The sequence below is a fragment of the Octopus bimaculoides genome, chromosome 18 (genome assembly GCF_001194135.2).
Source record: "Octopus bimaculoides isolate UCB-OBI-ISO-001 chromosome 18, ASM119413v2, whole genome shotgun sequence".
NCBI lineage: Eukaryota > Metazoa > Mollusca > Cephalopoda > Octopoda > Octopodidae > Octopus > Octopus bimaculoides.
The window spans coordinates 38,467,226-38,471,854 of NC_068998.1; the positions used below are offsets into that span (position 1 = coordinate 38,467,226).

Sequence of the window (4,629 nt, forward strand, 5' to 3'; positions counted from 1 at the left end):
ATATATACATATATACGACGGGCTTCTTTCAGTTTCCGTCTATCAAATCCACTCGCAAGGCTTTGGTCAGCCTGAGGCTATAGTAGAAAACACACTTGCCCAAGATGCCACGCAGTTGGACTGAACCCGGAACCATGTGGTTGGTAAGCAAGCTACTTACCACACAGCCACTCCTACGCCTATCTATTGCAAATTAGATATAACTTTGGGAATTTAGTATAAAAATTCTAATTCTCAAACCTATGCTCCAAGCTTTTGGCCACAACTGTACATGCAGTGTCCTTTGTGTCCAGCTTACTATGAAAGCATGTCCATGGGGAAATATTACCCTGCTTGGAAACATTGTTACGGTAGAAAGATTGTAATTGTAACTTATTTTATCAACTCAGAACATAAAGGGATGTGACTAAATACAAAGCATTTTTATGTTTCTTTTACTTACTTTCAATCAATCAATCAATGAAATTGATGATGCTGATCAGTGAAATTGATTCTGCTAAACCTTTTAGCATTCAGATTACTCAGTCAAATGTAATACTTATTTATTCACATTATTTTTAATTAATAATGCATTATCTTATAGCTTTGATGATATGAATGTTCATTTTTAGAACAATATTGTAGGGCAGGTGTGAGAGTCTGGATGTGGACAGTTAGAACATAAAAACAGGTAGAATATTTGGGCCATAAATGGCTGGTTTAAATGTTAAAGGGTTAAACTCTTGCAAGTCAGAGACTGTAGGAAAGATATGAACAGAGCGAGGGGAATCCCAGAACTTCAATATTCTGGGTAGGAAGGACCGAGTGTAATATTTTCTATTACGTCAATGACTTTGTTAATCTAAATAGCATTCTAGATTGGCACAAAACCACATATATGTAGCGGGGGAGATTTAATGAATCAAAATGATCCCAGTATATGACAGGTATTAATTTTATTAAGGACGTGAATGAAAGTTGGCCCAGGAAGATTTGAACACAGAACATAAACAAAAGTAATTAAATACCACATGGAATATAACCAAATGAGGAATTTGTCCAATACCTCACTAAACACACCTTTCTGCTAATCAACTTCTCACCTCCATTTATAATAATATGAATGATAAAATAAAACTTTGGCATTAGTATGACTGCTAAAAATAAGATGACAAGCTAACAGAATCATTAGCATATTGGACAAAATGCTTAGCACCATTTCATCCATCTTTACATTCTGGGTTCAAATACTGTCAGGATCGACTTTGTTTTTCATCATTTTGGAGTTGATAAAAGAAGTGCCAGTTGAGGATTGGGGTCAATTTAGCCCCTCCACCGAAATTGCTGGCCTTGTGCCACAAATTTAATCCAATATGACTGCTAAAATACCTATTCAAAACTGGACCCTCGTTTTATAGACAGCCCTTAATATAACCAATTTCAGTTTAAGATTTATTGTCTTCTACTCCAAGGGAAGTTTCCTCAAATGAGTTTTCAGATACTAACTATGAACCCTAAGTCCACTCTAAAAATACTTCATCGAATTTCTTTTACCGTTGAGTCAACAGCAGATTCTCTTTGTGATTATAAACCATTGAGGGATGCTCCATGCAGTCACATAATCTACTAGAAATAGCAACAAAATATAATTTATTCCAAATAGAAGGCTGCATTGGAAAACGTGGAGCATTGTTTGAAAATGCATGCAGTATGGTCATAGTTAGAATACATTTGATCATAAATTTGTTTAGTCAGAGATGATTTGATTTGGAAGTTAAGTTACAACAACAATAACAATGACCATGGTACTAATTCTAAAAACTACCCCAGGACTTATAGATGTGAAGACATGAAGAATATGTCTTACTTGTCTCTTCTCAAAACCATACCAATATCCTAGAAATCGCCATCATCTTGCTTCTGTTTCTTCCTCATGTGATTGAGTCATGTTTTATTCAGAATTCATTTCCAAAGACATCATAAGTAAAAAGCATCTATCTGATGTATCTTCACAAATTCTTCCATGTTCAATGTAGAGGCAGTTCACATGGATAATTCAAATAAAGACATATCTTTGCAATCCTTCTGAAGTAGTTTGGAGGGTCACTTGGGATTAACTTTCAAAAAGATCCACTGCATTATTCATCCTTCTTTGAACATCATTTTCAGTATATTTGTACTAAGAAAAGGAAAATATCAAAATATAGGCTTTAAAAGGAGAAAAAAAAAACACAAATAAATCGCTATCAGAAAATGGTGTAACTATTCTCCAGAGACTGCTAACCTTGTTTCTTTCTGCATTTATTTTTACTACTATTATTTTCTTTTACGAAACATGCTTTGAACAAAATTCTTTAAAAATATTTTCATCAATAATGCTTCGCTGTTATAGGCACAAGGCTACAAATCTTTTGGAGTTGGAGCAGTAAAACAAATAATTTGATGGTTTGTAATAATTCTCAAACCAACATGCTGCAATCACTAAATTACAAAAGCATTGTTTCGTCTCATTGCTTCTTCTTTTGTTTCTACATCAACCCCTGCTCCTCTGGATTAGCTATCAACATAAAGCTAAAGGAGATGTGTGCTGACTGGTGGACATGAAAAAAGCATATTTTAATTAACTGAAATCTTCTTCTTAGCTGGGGAAACAAAAACAAACATAGCAAGAAAATTGCAGCAAAACTGCATGATAGTGGTGTCAGATGTGGCATGCAAACCATCATATAAACTTGTCTGACATTGCATTTTCATTCTTCTCTCCTGTTCTATTTTGACACCTGCTTTGCGTTTTCATTCTTCTCTTCCATTTTACGAATTCAGTGCACACATGCACATTGCATGTTCATACTTCCCTTTCCGATTCCAACTCAAAACTATTTACAGATCGCAACCATCTCACGAACATGAGGCCATGCAGAGCGCTTCGTGCTCCGATGGTTGTGAAACAAAACCTAGTGAGTGATAATGGTCAGCAACTTGCAAAGGAAAGGGAGATAATTTCAAGTAATTAAGAATAAATTTCTCAAATTAATTTGCATGATGCACTAATTATGACAATGATCAGGCTGATGATATACATATATATACACCAAATCTAACAACTATTACTAATCTAGTTCTGTATTTAAGAGATGAGGAATCATGTACATTATTTACATTATTTACATTCGATGGATATTTGTCCTCATCTTGTTTGTTGTTAACACAACGTTTTGGCTGATATACCCTCCAGCCTTCATCAGGTGTCTTGGGGAAATTTCAAGCCTGGGTTCTCATTTCTAAGGTAGTTTTCGATGTTGTTATTATTATTATTATTATTATTATTATTATTATTATTATTATTATCATTATTATCATTATTATTATTATTATTATTATTCAAGTAGTGGTTAAGAGCATGGGCTACTAACCCCAAGATTCCGAGTTCGATTCCAAGCAGTGACCTGAATAATAATAATAATAATAATACACAAAACACACAAAAACCGTTAGATTCACTTCAACATATTTGCCAAAATATTTTCGTCGCTTTGAGACCGCGACCTGTTCGCTGACAAAGGATGCAGCACAGAACTTTGTCAGTGAACAGGTTGCGGTCTCAAAGCGACAAAAACATTTTGACAAATTAAATTTAAATGATCTGCTAAGGGAAGGTGGTGCTTCAATCTTCACTATACATTCAGCAGACAGCTGAATTCATCTTACACATGACAACAACTGCTCCACACAATCCCACAACTCTCTAATGCATGGACACTGAATTATTGCATACAGGACAGTTTGTTCCCTTGCAAGCATCTCAGATAGGTTCAGCTGTTGGCACCTCCATGCCTGAAGATCTTGTCTCAAACAAGCAATGCTCGTTTGTAGCACTGCCAAGCCAAAGAAATTTGGAAATTGTTCATGATCTTCAACCCAAAAGTCCTCTGGAAGAGACTACTCAAAATGTTCTCACTGATGCCTAGATTCAATCCTAGGCCATCATCACTCATACCCTCAACTAGCCCCCTATAGAAATCTTGGGGTTTTTTCCTGTTGATGGTTTTGGGCAGCTAGTACAATGCAGTGAGCACCTGGTAGCATTCTAGATGCCAAACGCCAAATTTTGGTCTATGTTTGACCCATGATTGCAGCTCTGTCAATGAGATGAGCTGTGGAAAGATGTTGCATGAAAGACACCCACATCAGTTCACCCTTATTTTCATCATTGTCGTCGTCATCCACATCATCGCAGCGATTTAGATATTTCTGTTATTACAACAGCCTCAAAGCACAGCACCAAATAAATAAAATGCTAAATGTTTTGGTGCGTGACTTTTGGCCCATTTTATATGACTACTTTATGGTACTTTCTTCTACAACCATGTGCTTTTGGGCTAGCAAGAATGGCTACATGTTAGCACTGGTAATGAGATAGGAATTACAATCCCTTCAGCTTTGCTGTCCAACATCCCATCTATTTGACCAATTGTAACATTTCCATGTGTTTTCATGGTTTTAAAATTTCTTCTGATTTTAAAATTAAATTCAATTAATGAAAAACAAAGCGACATTTCTATAATCGTTTTTATTCTTTTTCTTCCTCATACATACATATATATATACATATATACATATATACATACATACATACATACATACGTACAT

The 4,629-nt window shown here is 35.2% G+C and overlaps 1 long non-coding RNA gene across 1 annotated transcript in view; it reads right to left on the reverse strand.

The window, feature by feature from the left end:
- The window catches only part of LOC128249771 (uncharacterized), a 26,125-nt gene that overhangs the window by 12,919 nt on the left and 8,577 nt on the right, over positions 1 to 4,629 (reverse strand). Inside the window, exon 3 of the long non-coding RNA XR_008265874.1 lies at positions 1,847 to 2,158. This is a non-coding gene — a long non-coding RNA (uncharacterized LOC128249771). The remainder of the gene's footprint in view (positions 1 to 1,846; positions 2,159 to 4,629) is intronic.